We start from the raw sequence: 19829 nt of genomic DNA, 5'->3' as shown, positions 1-19829 counted from the left end.
CATGATCATGTGATCAAAAATTCAAGATGCTTGGCATTTGACTCACATGTATTTGTATTTATATTTGTATTTAATAGATTTATAGGCCGCCCAATCCCGGAGGACTCCGGGCGGCTTACAGAAAGTAAATTATAAAAAAAAATAAAGAATTAAAAAACAGAGAAGACAGATTAAAACCTCATCATGCACCCAATTTGGTCAGGGCTGGACCTCAGTCATGAGGTCAACAGCCCCAGGCCTGCCGGAATAGCCAGGTTTTGATAGCCTTTCAGAAGGCCATGAGAGTGGGTAGGGTCCGGATCTCTGGGGGTAGTTCATTCCATAGGGTCGGAGCGGCTACAGAGAAGGCCCTCCTCCGGGGAGCTGCCAGCCAACATTGTCTGGCTGACGGCACCTGAAGAAGGCCCACCCTGTGCGATCTTATCAGCCATTGGGAGGTATGCGGCAGTAGGCGGTCTCGCAGGTATCCAGGTCCTAAGCCATGTAGGGCTTTAAAGGTAATGACCAGCACCTTGACAGTTGGAGTGTCCTGGGGGCATCTGACTCATATTTATGATGGCTGCAGTCATGTGATCACTTCTTGTGACCCACTGACAAGCAAAGTCAATGGGAAAACCAGTTTCATTTAATAACTGTAAAGGTAAAGTTTCCCCTCGCACATATGTGCTAGTCGTTCCCGACTCTAGGGGATAGTGCTCATCCCCATTTCAAAGCCAAAGAGGCAGCGCTGTCTGAAGACACCTCCGTGTTCATGTGGCCGGCATGGCACCAAAGGCACACAGAACGCTGTTACCTTTCCACCAAAGGTGGTTCCTATTTTTCTACTTGCATTTTTACATGCTTTCAAACTGCTAGGTTGGCAGAAGCTGGGACAAGTAATGGGAACTCACTCTGTTATGCGGCGCCAGAGATTCGAACCACCAAACTGCTGACCTTTCTGATCGACAAGCTCAGCATCTTAGCCACTGAGCCACTGCATTCCATTAACAACTGTGTTAGTAGCTTAACGACTGCTGTGATTCATTTAACAACTGTAAGTGAAATGGGGCAAAACTCACTTAACGAATGTCTCACTTTGCAACAATTTTTTTTGCTCCATTATGGTCATAAGTCGAGGAATTCCTGTACTTTCAGAAAAACAAAAGTGAAATTTTTACTGAAAAGTTATACAGGCAATGAACAGTTGAAAATAATGACCCCCCCCCTTTTACGTAAAAGAAACTGGGGTAGCTGCTGAGGGCATAGTTTCCCCACTATGGTATATAGCTCTCCAAGTAAATACTGTATCTGAATATAGCTAAAATTGCCAAATTTGGGGTAATAAGAACCCGTAAATTATTCTAATTGGCTTCAATAGATTAGGAAGGAAAACTGCAGCTGAGTCATCATCTTTTGAGGTAGAAATGAGGCTAGTTCTGAAGGTTTAAATCCACATGCCAACTGTTACTATGTGATGGTTTCTATAGCAATTAATAACCAAGGAGAAGTTTTGCATCATTTTTCAGCCTGGTTATCACCTACGTAATATTTCTACACTGCATCCCAATAAACATGAGACTAAGTGCAGCTTTTATTCTATCCATAGGAGCAGTCCCGAACAGAATTATAATAGAACATTCTTGATTGATAGGAAAGGAGAATTGGAATTTGCTTATTTCCTTCTCTCACTGATTTCCCCAAGGTTGCTTTCTTTCATTTTGTGGATTACATCCCAAAATTTGGAAACTCATAGTGGACTGTAGGGGAGGATAAATTACTGGAGGATAAATTCTTTTTATTGGACTTTTCTTTTCACTTCTTTCTTCTGCCAGCAAATTACTGGAAGCTATCTATGAACAAGAAAAAACTCTCTTTCATACAATGGGCCTTCCAGCTCTATTCTAATTGATTGAATGTAGACAAGAAAATTACCTTGAATCCATTCCACCATATATTAGAGAGTACTTTAAAGCAGTTGTGACAGCTTCCCAATCCCAATCAAAGTCCAATAAATATTGTAGATCAGGATGTAATAAATATTGTCTAGTAGCAGCTAAAATGTAGGACTACAGCTTTGTAGCTTAGCAAACATTTGGATGCAAAACGTCCCAGGTTAAAAGGATCCAAGTTCATTGAATGCTACTAGAGAGCAAACTTTACATCAATCCAATCTTTTCCAATTATGTTTCCTCCAGATGTATTAGGACAGTAACTCCCAGTATTCTAGGCCAGTTATGAATTCTAGGGGTTGTGGTTATAAGAGATCTGAATGATTTGGGAAGGCTGAATTAGAAAACACAGGTTTAGTTGCACAAATAATCTGTAAAGCAGCCTTTTCTATTTGATGAAAGAAATGTCCTTCTGGGTTCGGCTCCAAGTGGGGAAAAGGACACTGGAGACATGGAGGCTGCTTGGAAAGATGGTTTATTGGTGGACAGGACCACATGGCTTAAGCCCTGAACAGAAAAGGTGATCACATGATTCAATGTTGGTGGAGAAGAAGGAAAGACTCAGATGCTGAGTCCCTGGTTTTATGCCCTCTCTGGCCTTTGATCTTGAGCTTGCATTCTGATTGGTTGTCAGACTCCCATGGGGCCATGCAGGGGCAACTCTCTAGGCTGTCTTTTGCATCCAGGTTTGGTTGAGTTCTCAGATGCCATGTGGTCAATTGGGTAAAGTGCCAATATTATCATGCTTTTAATCCCATCTCCCTGGAGCTGAAGTGGAGAAGTCTTTATTATGTAAAGTAGACTAGCTTGGCCTCCTTAATGGCCCATTGACAAAGTAGGGATGGGCAGGAAGCTACAGGCAGCTATTCTCTTTTAAAACATGTTTCTTTCTTTTCACATCCAGAGAAATATTCTGCCTTTTCAATATTTCCTAGGATATTTCATTTTTTTCTGGGAGAGGGCTGGGTGATAACTTCCTACATATTTAAATATTAATTTTAGATAGAATAATTGGGAATAGCTTTCACACCAAGCTGTTAAATGGCTGTGTTCGTATGACATACATATCCACAGCAAATAAACAGTAGTTTACTCGGTTAGCCTAATTGCATAGCTCCATGGTACACTTTGAACAATAATGTATTCACACTGGCTAAATTGATACACTATATTGAGCCATAATACAGGCTAGTACAGCTAGGTTTGCACACTATGCTGTGTCTCAGAAGTCTAGTCTGCATGAAGTGAACAATCAAGTGTTTCTCCACCCCTCTGAGTCAGCCAATTCCGTGCCAGTCACGCAAAGACCAGAGACAACAGGATTGTCACCTGTTGATGTTTTTCAGTAGCCCTCTTAGTACCATAAAAGAAGCAGGAAAGCTGTCACTTCTTTGACCATTCCCTCCTTTTACATTTTCCCCTGCCTTGAAGGGAGTAAAATGGAATGGTGTATTTACTTCAGTCCTATTGCCAACATGCCATTGCTTTGTTGCTGGCTCAACTCTGTATGAACTCTCGAGGTGGGAAGATGGAGAGTAAACCAGACTTGAAGTTGAGAATGAGGATTAGTATCAATTCAGAAGCCACAATGGAGCACACCTCAAGATCAGAGGGGATTCTGAGGAAAAGAAGCTGAGAAATAGAGGCTCTAATTAGCAGCTGGAGGAGCCATAAGGGATGAGATAGTTTTAATGGCTGTTGAAGATGGACTGTGGTTCTATCCAAAGTAAAGTTAGCAAGCAAATCTTAGATGGGCAAGCAGTTCCTATTCATTAGGATTTATGGAATGCAGAGTATGACTGGAATAAAATTTATTGAAGCATTCAAGGACATCCCTGAGGAAGAAGAAAACTGGTGTGGAACAGCATCCTCAGACATGTAACTAGAAGCAAAAGAGGAAATCTCTCTGTTATTTGTTTTCGGAAGAAAAATCTGAGAAAGTTAACCCTCAGAGGACCGACTTTCCTTCATTCACAAGGAAACCAGATCTCTTTGGAGCCCAATCTAATCTCCTCTTGGTTAACTGGGTTGACAGTATCATCAATTAACCTAATCAGCCTAGTCTGTATCATCAATTAACCTAATTTTCCTGTTCACTTTACATGCTAATCTGCTTCCCATGACCCAATTAAACAAGTTTAGTGAACAAGATCAGCATATTACAGACACAGCCAATAAAAATAACTCTGTCTATTGGGAGACAGAATTACCAGAAGAGTAAAATGCTACTTTGTAAGACTATTCTCATTTCATATTTGCATTTACTTGAAAAACTTATTGCATGAACTGTTTTGTTTAAGGAGTTGCTGCAAAATACTTTCTTGTCTTTAAATCTGAAGTGCTATTACAACTTTCCTGTACAATAAGGCAGTACTTATTTCAAAAGTGTGGTGGCAGAGGTGTTTTGAACCTCTTATGAATACAGCTCCTTTCTGATATTCGTTAAAGCATCCTCACTTTTTCAAGCTTTTACCTAAATCTGAAAAAAGTATCTCTGCTTTAAGAGTTACTTTGTTCATGATAAGCTACATCTAACTCTTATGTAAAAGACCTTCGTTGCTATTGATTCTAAAAGCAGAAACTATTCACCTTTTGCTTCAATGCCAGTTATGAGGCTGGTTGCTGTATTTGTTGTCATTAGATTCTTCTTTATATTTAAGCTTGGCCCCATTTTTTTCATTGTGTTCCTTCACTTTCATTATAAGACCTTCCAGATCATTTCCATGTTTGGCAATCAGAGTATTGACATCTGCGTAGGTTGTTAGTATTTCTTCCAATTTTGAAATCATGTTCATCTAGATGTAATGCAGCTTTCCTTAATTCAGGTAGTCCTTGACTTACAATTGATTGCTTAATAACTGTCTGAAGTTACGATGAACTTTGAAAAAGCTACTTGCGACCCATCCTCAAAGTTACGGTTGCTGCCCCCCACAATCCTGTGGTCATCGCATTTCAGGCACTTGGCAATTGGTTTGCATTTATGACCAGTTGTAGCATCCTGCAATCTTGTGGCCACAAGTTGGAATATTTGCCGGGGGGGGGGGGTAAAAAAAACAATTTGGAAGAATTCATTCACTTAATAACCATGTGTTTTGCTTAAAACTGTGTTGACTCACTTTATCACCATTGTAAAATGGTCATTGAATTCGGTCACATGGTGCCTCAATGTACAATCACAATGACTTACGAATAAAACTCCCAGCTCCACTGGTTGTCTCAGGTTAGCAATAGGATAGTACTTAGACTTACTGCATATACCGCTTCATAGTGCTCTACAAGCAGTTTACAGAGTCAGCCTATTGTCCCCAACAATCATGGTCCTCATTTTACCAACTTCGGAAGGATGGGAGACTGAGTTCAAACTTGAGGCAGTGAGAATCAAACTGATGTCAGTTGGCAGAATTAGCCTGCAATGCTGCATTCTAACCACTGCACTTATCACATAAGATATTTACTTATAGTTACTTATCACAGAAGAATGGAGTTACCATTCTTTAATTTAAATTCAAATGTATAAAAGGCAGCCTTGTAGCAAAAGTTTAAAGATGTTGATGGCAAGTTAAACAGCAACAGTTACAAGTACTACATATTAAACAGCAACTATAATAATTTTTACCATACTCATAAATTACATTAAGCCATAACATTATTTGACTAATTTTTATTTAAGCTGTGGTGGGTAAGCCTGACATTAATTTATGAACCATGGCTTAATGCAAAGTTTTCACCCAGATAATTATGGTTTAATGTGATGTGTGTACTTAGCCAGTATCTGGATTGCTTTCTGTATCTTATAAGGAAAAGTAAGTGATAGAAGCCAAGATTTCAGAAAGACAGTTACTTCAAATATTATATTCTATATGGTGTTTTTAAAAATTGCATACAGATAGTCCTCAACTTACAAAGTTCATTTACTGACCGTTCAAAGTTACAATGGCACTGAAAAATGTGACTTATGACCATTTTTCACACTTATGACCTTTGATGTATCTCCATAGTCACATGATCAAAATTCATTTGCTTGGCATCTGACTCATATTTATGATGGTTGCAGTCATGTGATCACTTCTTGTGACCCACTTAAGAGCAAAGCCATTGGAGAAGTCAGATTCATTTAACAACCATGTTGCTAATGTAACAACTGTGATGATTCAGGTAACAACTGTGGCAGGAAAGGTTGTAAAATGGAGCAAAATTCACTTAACAAATGTCTCACTTAACAACAGAAATGTTCGACTCCAATGTACATTGTACATTGAGGACTACCTACCCATTACATATAGAATCATAATCTTTTTACTTTCCAAATAAAACAGAATCAGTTCCTCCCACTATTAATAAACTAACAGCATCAGAGAACTAGATCAAAGACATTATTCTGCCATATCAAAAATTCCTCTCAAAGGAGTGCCACTTTCCAAAAATAAACAAGACCAGTCACAGTGAATAAAATTTACAGACTCAGCAGACGACTGGCGCAATGCCTTTGCTCAGTTTTTAAAAAAGTTTCTTCCAAATCAATGCAATTGCTGATGTTTCTCTATTTTCAATACGTACTTGAGCAAAACCAACTAGCCTACTGAAGAAGCTATTAGAACTAATGCATTACTAGAATCCTCTTTTGGATATAGAACAAAAACTGAAACTATTTGTAAACAACTGGGTTTACTGGAAGTAAGTAATAGTTGCAAAAGATGAATTTCTGAAACAAATGTTTTTAAAAAGACAATAAATCAGATCCATTGTTGGCTTATCAGCTGGAAACAAGAGAAAATAATTATCATTTTTATTTGGAATAGCAAGAGATGTGTTTCAACAATGGAAGAGTTAACAATTTAAATATTATTTCAGATTATATGATAAATATTTGGGGGGAGATACCACTTATAAAAGTTACAGAAAAACAAATTAGAGCTTCTGATAAATCAATTACTAAAGAGAAGCAGCAACACAAAAATTGAAATTGAATAAATCTCCAAAACCAGAAAAAGCTTTTGAAATATACAAGATTTTTCATAAAAATTCTTGTTAAAGCATTAATCCAGGTAATGTGTAAGATTAATTAACATTAAGCTGTTTCACTCTTCAAGAAAGCTTTAATTTATTTGATATATGAAGAAGGGAGTGGCCTGAACTACTTAGAATTATAGGGAATTACTCTACTAATGATTACAAATTATAAAGTTCTCATAGCAATTGCTCTTGGCCTAAATGGACTTTTAACTGAATTGATACATCCTGATCAAACTGAATCTGAAAAACATGCCACAGAAATTTCAGATCATTTTGGGGAGACTTTGGCAAAGTATGATTCAGAATGCAAAAAAAGTTAAAAGATTATACAGTATAATTAAATGGATACAGAATTTAAACAAAACAATTGAAATACAATGGGAATGAAAGAAAAAGAACACATTTTGAATTAACATGACACTTGGAGAAAATTGTGGTTAGATTTGCTACTGACAATGTATTATTTAAGTACTGTGTCAAGCATCAGGGAAATCAGGAGATTAAGGCAGTTCAAATGATTTTAAAGATTTATTGCAAGCGTAAGCTTTCTACAAGAATTTGACCAACTGGCAGTCAAGGGAAATTAGCGGGAGATAAGAGACATTCAAGGTGGGCTGGACTAATGTAAAGATTTATATCATTTTTTCTTGTCAATTTTACAGTGCTGCTAAATTTTATTTATAATTTGCTTTTTCTATATATCCATTTAATAATAATTAAATTTACAAAATAAGTATTTAGTAAATAAAAAATATTAAAACAAAAACAGAATGTTAAGCTTGGGTAATGAGCACATTAGACAACACTGAGCTTTCAGAAGTACTGTAACTACCTATATTAAATTGGTTGCCAAAAGAAATAGAAAGGCAGAAGTTACCAGGAAAACAATGCAACATGGAGCAGAACCCTAAACTTGAAGCTAGTATCAATCTTGTATTGCTTGTAATTCAGCATTAGCATCCTGCACCCTTTTAAAAAAAGCAACAAGCTGGTATGAGTCCTTTTTGAGGAGAAGAAAATAAAAGTTGCTTAGCAACCCTTTTTCTCTTTTAGCTTCTGTTCAGAAATCTGCTTTCCTATATGCACAAAAGCCTGGGAGTAGAAATCTGATATAACAAAATTGTAAAGCTATATAAGGTAGATATTGAGAGCGTCTTCAAAATCAAGTGTGATGTCAATGTGTACTTTTTAATTAATTATGTATGTCTTCTAAAAATGTCACTAAGCTATACCAAGTTGGCTGTAAATTAGTATGATATATAGGTAGTCCTTGGTTTACAACATTTCATTTAGTGACCATCCAAAGTTACAACAGCGCTGAAAAAGGTGACTTTTGATCATTTTTCACAGTTACTATCTTTGCAGCATTCTTATGATCATGTAATCAAAATTCAGATGCTTGGCAACTGGTTCCTATTTATGACTGTGTCCCAAGGTCATGTGATAGCAATAGCGCTTAGACTTATATACTGCTTTACAGTGCTTTACAGCCCTTTCTAAGTGGTTTACAGAGTCAGCATATCGCCCCCGACAATTTGGATCCTCATTTTACCCACTTGGAAAGGATGAAAGTCTGAGTCAACCTTGAGCCTGATAAGATTTGAACTGCCAAATTGCAGTCAGATGGCAGTCAGCAGAAGTAGCCAGCAGTACTGCACTCTAACCATTGTGCCACCTGTGATCTCCTTTTGTGACTTTCTGACAAGTGAAGTCAATGGGGAAACCAGATTCATTTAACAACCAGGTTACTAACTGGTTAGTAATCAACTGCAGTGATTAACTTAACAACTGAGACAAGAAAGGTTGTAAAATGGGGCAAAACTCACTTAACAAACATCTCACTTAACAACCAAAATTTTGGACTCAATTGTGGTCGTAGGTCTACCTGTATCTTGGTGATGGGCAGCACTGTGATATATGTAGCTATCTTTCAAGCCTAGCAACAACCTTAGGCTGTTGATTTGACCTCCGAGCTTGACAGTTTGGTTGCAAATGTTTTGTCACCATTCGAGGAGACATTGTCAGTGTGTTTTGAGTTGAGTTTGACCAACCCAAACTAATAATATTCAAATACATCTCAACTAACAACAATTCCATGGAATCTTCATCTAAATCCAACATATTTAGCTATAAACATTCCAGTAGTTTCTCTAAGTCTTAAAAAGTCCATCCAGATTCTATCCCAAACTACATTTACCACTTCTTGAAATTCTATTAGATAAAGTAATGTTTACGTGCCATTTTGGTGGTAGTAGTTAATATGTCACCATGCAAGAAATATGGAATGAAGTAAAATGGCCAGCTATCTAAACTAATCAATTTACTATACGCAGACATACGTGCAAAGATGTGTGCCATTTATATACCCCGTAATCTAAAACAATATTAAAATATAACAATACTATAAAAATACATAAATAATCCTTGTCCTTAAGATGCTGTCTGGAAACCTCTTATTTTTATTCACTCCGGCAATGCCATTAAGGTGGGCACCATTTCGATTTCAGGGGAGAGGTTCTTCCATAAAATGGGGGTGCAATAGGAAAAACAGTCAGAGCAATCGGCAAGTAACAGATCTAATATAAATGAACAAGAGACTCACTTGCTCTATTACCTTTTTATTTACAAAAATGTTTACTGAGCAATCCTTCTTTTCTTTAAGAGGACATCAGTTCTTGCCCAGAGATTTGGATCAAATCTGCCATTTGTACTCTGATGTAATTTACACATATTTATCCTTTTCTTTTTCAGAAAATCTCAAAAGCATCACTGTTCTCCAGGTAGTAAAAAGTAGACATGGAAGGACAAGTAGTTTTAATGTTGTTTTATATTCTTTAAGTTATAAATGTATTCTTGTAAACCAGCTAGGCTTATGGTTAATAGCTTCAATTCCATTTAGTCAAGTCTGGCTAATTAGTTTGAGTAGCGCATCTAATGCTTTAGATGAGGGGATAAAATAATGGAATCTAATTATTTAGATGAGGTGATAGAAGGGAATTCATCAAATCTGCAGATGACAACATACTGCGGGGACATGCCAGCATCTTAGAACAGTGGTCCCCAACCTTTTTATCGCCGCGGACCAGTCAGCCTTTGATAATTTTACCGTGGCCCGCTGAGGGCGCGCAGGGGTGGGGGGGGCGTTGTTCGCGCGCGCTGTAAAATGTAAAATTTTATTGAATATTAACTAGGTTGCTTCTTTTAAGCTATTTTAATGTTTTAAAAAGTAAAATCTGATTTGACAACATTCTCAAGAGTAGTACATGAAAATTTGGCATAAACCTGCGTTATTCTTAGGTGAACATTCTGAGTAAGTTCTAAATAGCCGAATTTCTCTATTTCCTTTTGAGCCTGTATCCGCAAGACTCCATGCAACACATTCAAGGAACTCATATCCCTCCATGAAGTATGGAGCATTCCCAGAGTTTACAGAATACGCATCTTGACACCATATTTGACTCTTCACAAGGAGTAGAATACACAGCTATAAAACGGGAAGAAGCAGACTCGGTCGGGGGGCGGCAACGGGCGCTTCACCAGGCGGGTCGAAGGAGCCGCAGTCGGCTTGGCATTCGGGGCTGGGCGGGGGGCCTGGCGCACCGAAGCCTTCACCTCTCGGAAGTGTCAGCGAACCGCCTGGTGACACGGGAGGTCGGCCGCCTGCCCCCTCCCCTCCATGGGAAGCACGAGGCTCCGCGTCGTTTCAGCCCGAGCGGCCGCCAGGCCAAGTGCGCGCCTTCGCTTCGGCGACAAAATGACAGCCCTGGAGAGCTACTGTGGTGCCAGGCTGGGCGAAGGGAGCCGCCGGCGGCGGGCGGGCGCCCTCCCCTCCCTCCCGCAGCGGAGCCTCCCTCGGCCTCTCGGAACGGCGAAGCTCCCCAAGTTCCCCCGAAACGGCCGCGCTGCGCCCCTCCCCCCCGCAACCTTAGTTTCTCCTTGGGAGGAAAATGCAGCGCCGCCGCCCCCTCCTTCCCCCCCTCGTCATTCCACGGGGCAGGCGGGCCGGGCGAGTCCGCGGACAAAGTTTCGCCTCCCAGGCAGCCTCCGCCAGCAGCATCCCAAGTTCGGGCCGAGGCCGCCCCCGCCGCCCCCTCCCTCCCGGGGCGAGCAGAGCAAGAGGGCGGGGGGGGAGATCAGCTATCATGGCCCCCGGCCGCTGCGCGGCCCGGTGCCAGGTACTCCACGGCCCAGCACCGGTCCGCGGACCGGGGGTTGGGGACCACTGTCTTAGAAGATAGACTCAGGATTCAGAAGGATCTTGGCTGACAACACTGGACTCCATTCAACAAAATGCAGTTCAGTGGTCAGAAAAGTAAGGTTTTACACTTAGACAAGAACAAATGCACTGTACAGAATAGTGGTATCTCGCTGTAGCAATAACTGTGGCTGTAGCAGTAACTGTGGCTGTAGCAGTAACTGTGAAAGGGATCTAGAAGTCCTAGGTCCAACCTAGGCAACCAAGTATGAGCCAGCTGCAAAATAACAACAATTCAGTCCTAGACTGCATCAACATTGTATCGAGATCATTGAAATTAAGTACCACTTTATAATGCCTGGGTAAAACCACACACTTGGAATATTGCATCCAGTTTTGGTCGCCACGATACAAAACAGATGTTGACTTTCTAGAAAGAGTGCAGAGAAGAGCAACATAAATGATTATGGGGGCCAGAGGTTAAAAAAATATAATGATTGCTGGGACTGGTATGTCTAGTCTAACAAAGAGAAAGACTAGGGGTGATATGATAGCAGTCTTCCAATATTTGAGCAGCTGTCAGGGAAGAGGGGACCAACCTATTTTCCAAAGCACTTGAAGGCCGGACAAGAAGAAATGGATGGAAGATTATATCAAAGGAAGCTCCAACCTACAATTAAGGAGAAACAATGATAGTGAGAACAATGAATCAGTGGAATGGCTTGCCTTCAAAAGTTGTGGATGCTCCATCACTGGAGGTTTTTAAGGAAAGATTGGAAAGCCATTTTTCTAGAATGATATACAGTGTCATGCTTGAGCAAGAGGTTGAACTAGAAAACCTCCAAGGTCGCTTCCAACTCTTTTATTCTGCATTTATTCCAGGTACCTTTGGAAATAAAGAACTGATAAATACTGCTGTGAAGTCATGAGACACACATAATTTTTGTTAACTCTTTTATTATGTATAAAGGGGATTGTTTGATGCAATCTTTCCTTTTCCAAAGAAAACAGGGTCGTTCAGACATTAGCAGATAGATACAGTTACAGACTTAACCACATGTTGTATACACGATGTACAATAATAATAAAGGCTATGCTATTAATATTACATTTCTTTCATTCCCCTGCTCTCCAAAAATACTCGCTCTCATTCACTTAAAGGAAAGTGAGGAAATGAGATTCTGAATTAACACACACACACAAAAATTAGAAAGGTAAGCGGCGGTGACTACAGAAAAGTCTGGCCCCAGACAAGAAAATAACTCCGATGGAAGACATGGCTCTACACTCTCTCTCTCTCTCTCTCTCTCTCTCTCTCTCAAGCCTCCGAGGAGCACGTGAGTCAAAGCCTCCAGCCAAGCGTACGCCGATCCCTTGGCAACCGCATGCAAGAGGAAGCCCCGCTCTAACCATAGAGTCCAGAAAATCCTCCGCAGGAAGTCGACGAGGGAAGTCCCTGCTTTTTTCCGCCCCGCAGTGCTACGCACTCTCTTTCTCTTTCTCTCCTCTTCTCCTCCGCTTTCTCTCCTCCAATCGCCAGCCGGGAGGGGCGGATCCAATTGCTCACGCTCTCCTTGCTGCGCCCCAGCTCTCCCCTTCGCCGCCTCGGTACGCGCAAAAGTGACGTCAGGTGGGGCTTTAATGTGTATGTGTGCCTGGCGACCTCCTGCGCAACTACGCGACGTTCCTGCCTTCGCCGTGAGGAGGCAGTGGCTGGCGGGAAGGAGGAAGAGGAGGAGAAAAAAAGAAAGTGTTGGTGGCGGCGCTTGGAGCCGCGGGATGGAGGATCAGCCGCCGCCACCACCGTCGCCGCCCCTACAGGAGCCGCTGGGGCGTTGCCTCCCCCCACTCCCCCAGCCGGTAAGTGCGCGCAAGCGGCGCTTCTCAGCCCTTCTCTTTGGGACGCCGGTGCCCCGGCAGCCACCCTGGCCGGCCGGCCAGCCACTTGCTCCGTCCTTCTTCCTTTTCTGCCGTTTACCTCCGTGGGATTCTGGCTGGATCGTCCCCACCTCGCTTTTTTTATTTCCCCCAATTTCCGGTTTTGGGATCCGGGCTCAGCCGGGAGCAGCTTTCTCGGCTTTCCCCGCAGACTCGCCAAGCAGCTCCGTGGAAGGAGGGAGAAATCGCGGGGGGGGGGGGGTTGGACTTGGGTGGGTTTTGCGGGCTGCCTGTACAGTCGCGCACCTGCGTGGGGTTTCTTCTTTTGTGGGTGGAGGCGTTTCAAAAGGGAATGAAATGGGACGGGTCCTTCTCCCGGCTTCGCATCTTATTTGTTTGTTTTGTCAAGCGTGTGTAAGATAATAGACATGAGTATATGCAAGATTATGGATACATGAAATGGATACGAATACATGGGGTTGTTAGGGGAGTTCGGTTCTCAGCGTGAAAAAACAATGGCAAATGTCAACAAACGGGGCGAGAGACTCAAGACTCGAAGGTTTTTATGGATTTTCTTGCTAGCAACGGTCCGTTTTAGAAATCGGCTCTCGACGGTGCCTATGGTTTTCGGATGCCGGTTTAATTTTTGTTTTGCCAGGAGGAGGAGGAGGTCGTCTTCCGTATTGAGTTAGTTAGCTTTGTTTTGGGGGCGTATTTGTGGTTACGTTGCAGCATCCTTAATTTGGTACCAGTTTATATCCGATTTAGTTAGGTACGCGGGATGATGAGCTGGTTCTGCCTCTGTGTAACCAAATAAAAATTATTTTTAATAAAATGAACTTCTAGATGATAACCCCAGTTCTTTCTTGGTGATTGCGTCTTCCAAAAAAAAAAGCTCTGCTGCCCTGTTAAATATAAAAAATAGCTGCAGATTTTTAAATGGCATCTTAAAGAAATAATAATATAGTACAATAACATGCCAATATAATCTGAAAGTATAGAAACATGCCAATATAATCTGAAAATATAATTGACTGTTTTTTAAAAAAATATTATGGAAACTAAATCTAGGAATGCCTGCTCTGCATACTTATATTTGACCCTGATCTTCAAAAGTTGTTATTCAATACAACTATGGGACAGAATGCAAATGTTTTAAAATTTAAACCTGTAATGATGGTATTGCATGTTTATTACAGTCAATCAAATTTCTTAATTTTACTTTTTGTCCTTATTACATCCACTATTTTGGGAAAGTGGTCTCTGACATGTTATTCAAAAATCAGGTGTGGCCCTCTGGCTTACAGTAGTGCATCCTAACTAATCATTATCTAATTTAAAAATTACTAAGGGTCCAGTGGGCATAACAAATGAAGTATTTTATAGGCATAGTTTTATTAAAACTAAAAATTGTGTTTTTCCTAAATTGGCAGAATAGTCACTTTTAAGAACTTTAAATACTTTAATGTGATACAATCTTCATTAGTTTTTTTTTTAAGTTTTTTGATTTTGATTTTATTGACATTTGTAGGCCGCCCTTTTCCCTGAGGGGACTCAGGGCGGCTCACATAAAATCAGGGGGGGGGGGAAGTACAAACAATAACATAGACACACATAATAAAAGCAATAAGCAACATACATTCATCATTCGGGAGGGGCACTATCCTTGTCCCCAGGCCTGACGGGCTAGCCAGTTCTTGAGGGCTGTGCGGAAGGCCTGGACGGTGGTGAGGGTACGAATCTCCACGGGGAGTTCGTTCCAAAGGGTCGGGGCTACTACTGAGAAGGCCCTCCTCCTTGTAGTTGCCAGCCGACACTGGCTGGCCGATGGAATACGGAGGAGGCCCAACCTGTGTGATCTAATTGGTCGCAGGGAGGTGATTGGCAGGAGGCGGTCTCTCAAGTATCCAGATCCACTACCATGCAGGGCTTTATGGGTGACTAATAGCACCTTGAAGCGCAATTAAAGTCCAATTTCAGAAAAGCATACAAACATACCAGCGAGCTAAGGAACATTACTTTTTCAAAATATTGAAAAATTAAAACTCCCGTTGACCATGAATGTTCTGGGAAGCCTTGTAACATTTATCTCTTAGTTACATCAGAAATCTGTGTGCAATAGTTGAAGGAAATAAATATTTTGTATAAGTAAATCCACCCTCATCCCCTCCCTTTGGGAGGCATTAGTCATCTTTTTGTACTTTCCAAAATGAAAACAAGGTATTCCATCACTTCATCATGACCTACATGGATTCAATTCTTCTAGTACTTCATACAGTAGAAACTCTGAGAACTTGATCCTGCCAAACTGACAAGGTGCATGGACGGTCTTTGAGGAAGAACTTTTTAAAATCACAATTATTAATTTACTATAAATTGCATCCATGCTGAGTTTATCTCTTTCTTCCTGTGACACTGTTCTAGTTAGGACATGTCCCTCATCACACCACATTTAATTTTAGAACTAAAAGTGTGGATAGAATAGTACATAAAATATGAAACATATATTTTAAATTTGTTGCCTCAACATGTGATGAAGTAAATCAATGGTTACATGTCACTATATAATTATATTTTATATATTTTATATATTTTATTGTAATTATAAAATTTCCCTGTTCTGATGAGTATGGCAACTACTACTAATGTGCTGTGCGTGGAGTAGTAAAAAGAAATAACGATTACTTTTATAATACATGCATAGGTTTGGGATGAGATGCTGTACTAATTATGTGAACCTTTGATCTGATTCAGTAATGTTACTATTATTAGAGGCGTACTTCTGTGTTTCGGAGAAAATGTATATTAGCTTTTGAAGCATGAATAATACAGGATGTATTATAGGTATGAAGAGATACAAATTCAAAGAGCAAAATTTGCTTTGGAGCACATGTAGATATGTATCTGTCAGGAATCTCTTCAAATAAAGTTACATTTACTGAGCTGTGGTTGATGATTAGCAAGTAGGAATATCAACTTATAACTTATGTATTTGGTTGAAGTTGTTGCTGACAGATGCTCCTTGTATTCCCATGCATGCTTCAAACTATATATTGAACTGAGCACAACCTTAGTATGTATGCCTCTGTTTAACTACCATAGAATTTCTAACTTCTCCAATATATTTTCCATAGACACTTTAAAAAGGAACTTGATAGGTTAGTTATATTAGGTCTATTTATGTTTCTCAATTAATAGTAAAGTGGAAGTGTCTGAAAGACTTAGATAGGCTCTTTATATACAGTATATTTCTAATTCAAATTTTGTATTCCTCTGATAGAACAGCAACTAGGATAATAAAAAGAAATGGAATAGAAATATTATGAGACAATTTATTCCCTCAAATGTGACAAATCTTCCTAATAACATGCAGTTACTTTTAAACACATTGATTTTGAGATTAATTATTTGGAATATACTTACATTGCAATTCTGTTGTTATATGCAAAGTAGCTTATTAGAAATGCATATCTAAAAGTTGATGGTTAGTTTGGTGTAGTGCTTAAGGCATCAGGCTAGAAGCCTGGGAGAGTGTGAGTTCTAGTTTCATAGTAGGCACAAATCCAGCAACTAGATGACTTTGGGCCACTTATTTTTTTCTCAGCCCTAGGAAGGAAGTAATGGCAAATCATTTCTGAAAAACCTTGCAAGACAATTTCACGGACTTTTCCAAGCATCCCCAGAATCGAAAAGTTGAACAGAAGGTTGGGGGGATGGGGGGAGAAACATGTTATTTAAAAATTAGCTTTCTTGGAAGGTTAACATTTTACAACAAGATGGCAGGTTATATATTCTAGATTATATTCATACAATCAAAAATGCATTAAACAATCTCAAAAATAGATTATATTTATTTTGTATCGGTTGCATTTCTTTATTATCTTTGCCAGACAAGATAGCTTTTCTTAAAAAGATTTGGAAAACAGTATGATTTTACACAAAAAAACTTTACTGAGATTATCTTCATAGACTACTATATAGATTTATAAATACTTAAATTCTAATTATGTTACCCTAGTTTCAGATTTTTTGCAATTTCATGTATGATTCTTTTATATGTTTATAAGACTCTTAAAGCCTCAAGATGGAAGCATTCTAAACATTTCATAAATATGTTTATCACTAATTAAGAAATTAAAATTTTTCATGGAGTTATTTTTATTGTTCTTTGAAAAATATTTTTATTGTATTTAGTTTGTCAAACGTGTACAAGATAACAGGTATAAGTATAAACATAAATATGAACACAGTAAATGGGTACGAATAAATGGAGACAGTAGGACAGGGATGGTAGGCACGCTGGTACGCTTATGCACCTTCCTTACAGACCTCTTAGGAATGAGGTGAGGTCAACAATCTTAGGTTAAAATTATGGGGGTTTGGGGATGTAACAACAGAGTCAAGTAGTACATTTCAGGCATTGACCACTCTGTTGCTTAAGTCATATTTTCTGCAATCGAATTTGGAGCGGTTTACCTTGAGTTTGTATCTATTGTTTGCTTATGTATTATTGTGGTTGAAGCTGAAGTAGTCATTGACAAGTAGGACGTTGTAGCAGATAATTTTGTGTACTTGTGCTTAGGTCAGACCTTAGGCGGCGTACTTCTAGGTTTTCCAAGCTCAAAATTTCAAACCTTGTGGCATAGGGTATTTTGTTGTGAGTAGAGGAGTGGAGTACTCTTCTCGTGAAATACTTCTGGACTCTCTCAATTGTATTAATATCTGATATACATTGCGGATTCCAGGCAGACAAGCTGTATTCAAGAATTGGTCTAGCAAACAATGCTTTTGATGGGAGCTGATGCCTGCATTTGTTAATTGTTTGTGGTTTGATAAAAATCTAATTTGGTAGAATCATGCATGCTTGTTTGTAGCTTGAAACAAAATAGCTTTGCTCTGAATGTTCTGGGTTGGAATACGGAGTATGAACCTTCTAGTGGGATAAAACTCGATATTATATTTTGAGGTGGGAAAAGTGGAACTTTGAAACAAGAAACAGTGCTAGTTCATGCTGAATGCCTGAAGGAATTATTATTATTATTTGAAATAAAAATAAATAAATTACCATCAGACAATAAAAACAATAGTTTCTGACAGCTGACCTTTCTATGTAGGCAGACATAAAATTATGCCCAGAAAAGAAAAAACAGTGGATTCACTTTAATATTATAGCATCTAAAAAAAAATAAGATAAAAAATACATTTCTCTGCCTAATGGTTTGAGATTTCTTTCTAATGTACTTTCTTTTGTAAAGCATTTTTATTTATTTTTCCTTTTTGCAAACTTAAGCCAAGCAACAAGGCAACATTAAAATCAATTATATGTAAATACAGTAGATGTTTTTGAGGGGGTTGTTTTTTCCATGGAGAGCTTTCTTGGCTGATTTTCTTTGCAGATAACTCTGCTTGAAAAAGAAATGATTAAAGAGGATTAAAAAAACAAATTAATTCCAAGCGAAGATGAAATAATAAGAAAGGTTATGGATTGTGCTGAAATGGACAAACTAAATAAAGAAATCCAGGGAAAAGAAGAATCAGAATTCTACCAGATATGGGATAAATGGTATAGGTGGATGGAGGAAAGAAACAAGAATCAATGAAGGAATATAACATAACTCAAAAATAATAATTATGAGTAAAATAAGAGGGTTAAGAATGGTGAAATCCAAATGAAATATAATAGAAGGGGAAATAATATAAGGTAAGCGGTATCGATTGATAATTGCTAGTAGAAAGAACAGGAAGCTCCTGTTCGTATTGTATTGTGTAAATGTGGTGTACGTCTAAGTTTTGTGTATGTGTATTTTACATGTTTGTTGATTAAAAAAATTAAAAAAAGGATTATACATATATTTTGCACTACACTGATATGCAAAATTGCATAATTGTATCCCTATTATACTTTTATATAGGTTGTCTTAATGTTTTAACTTTTGCTAGGTATGATTTTTGCTTAATAAATTATGTGCTGTTGATAGTGACTTTTGTCTATCATATTATCAAAATCACATTTCCTTGGGTTAAATAAAAGTTTTACGTAGAATATCAGTCAAAATAATGTTTAGTAATAAAATATAGGATTAATTCTGCTGATATGAATAATATTAACCACTCTATTTACTGATACTGTACACTGACTTAACTTCATATATGTTACAGATATTTCTATTTTGAGGCCCATGTAAAAGAGGTTAACATTTGAAGCAAGTTAGATCTGCAGTAGTTTTAAGTTTCTTCCTTTATCTGTTTCCAGTAAATGGTATTTAAAGTATGCTGAGATAACAAAGAACCATGATTAGTTACTGATAACCAGATTCACCATGAATTTCTGTTAAAACCATCTATATTGGTAGTTATCAGTATACTGAATGTTAGGAAATTCCACAATCATGTTATATAAAGGTTTATTGAATTTCCCCATATTTATTTTTATCAGATGGCCCTGCACTGAAACACCATGAAGGAAGAGGAAAAACCTATCTTTATTCTCATCTTAAAACATTTATTAGTCAAATTTATATGGCTACTCATCTAACCAGTGGAACTCTGGGCAATGCACAAATACAAATAATACATCTAGTTAGAAGGAAAAAAAACATCAGGACTGTATAAAAAATCTGATTTTCCACATCTCACGTTCTCCTGTTAACAATCCTGGTCCAAGTGTTTGAGGAAATAGCCAGACGTTCATGGTTTTTTGAAAGCCCAACAAAGTTAGGTCCTTCCATATTTCCTGGGCGGCAGGGGAGGAGGCAGATATAGAAGGCAATTTCATAAGGTAAGTGCCATGACAGAGAAGGTGCCATTCCAGGTGG

The 19829-nt window shown here is 38.9% G+C and overlaps 1 protein-coding gene across 3 annotated transcripts in view; it reads left to right on the top strand.

The window, feature by feature from the left end:
• The first annotated feature begins 12725 nt into the window (after positions 1 to 12725).
• Positions 12726 to 19829, top strand: part of TMCC1 (transmembrane and coiled-coil domain family 1) — a 113313-nt gene continuing 106209 nt past the window's right edge. For 2 of the 3 annotated variants that reach the window (XM_014064856.2, XM_014064864.2), the window contains exon 1: positions 12726 to 12996. The gene's annotated coding sequence lies outside the window, so the exon portion shown is untranslated. The remainder of the gene's footprint in view (positions 12997 to 19829) is intronic. The other variant, XM_087708936.1, reaches the window with a different exon arrangement.

The sequence above is a fragment of the Thamnophis sirtalis genome, unplaced genomic scaffold (genome assembly GCF_051295495.1).
Source record: "Thamnophis sirtalis isolate CommonGarterSnake01/CBP01778 unplaced genomic scaffold, rThaSir2_p1.2 scaffold_3, whole genome shotgun sequence".
Classification (NCBI taxonomy): Eukaryota; Metazoa; Chordata; class Lepidosauria; order Squamata; family Natricidae; genus Thamnophis; species Thamnophis sirtalis.
Note: the sequence above shows the minus strand (reverse complement) of the source record. Positions and strands in the feature narration are given on the sequence as shown.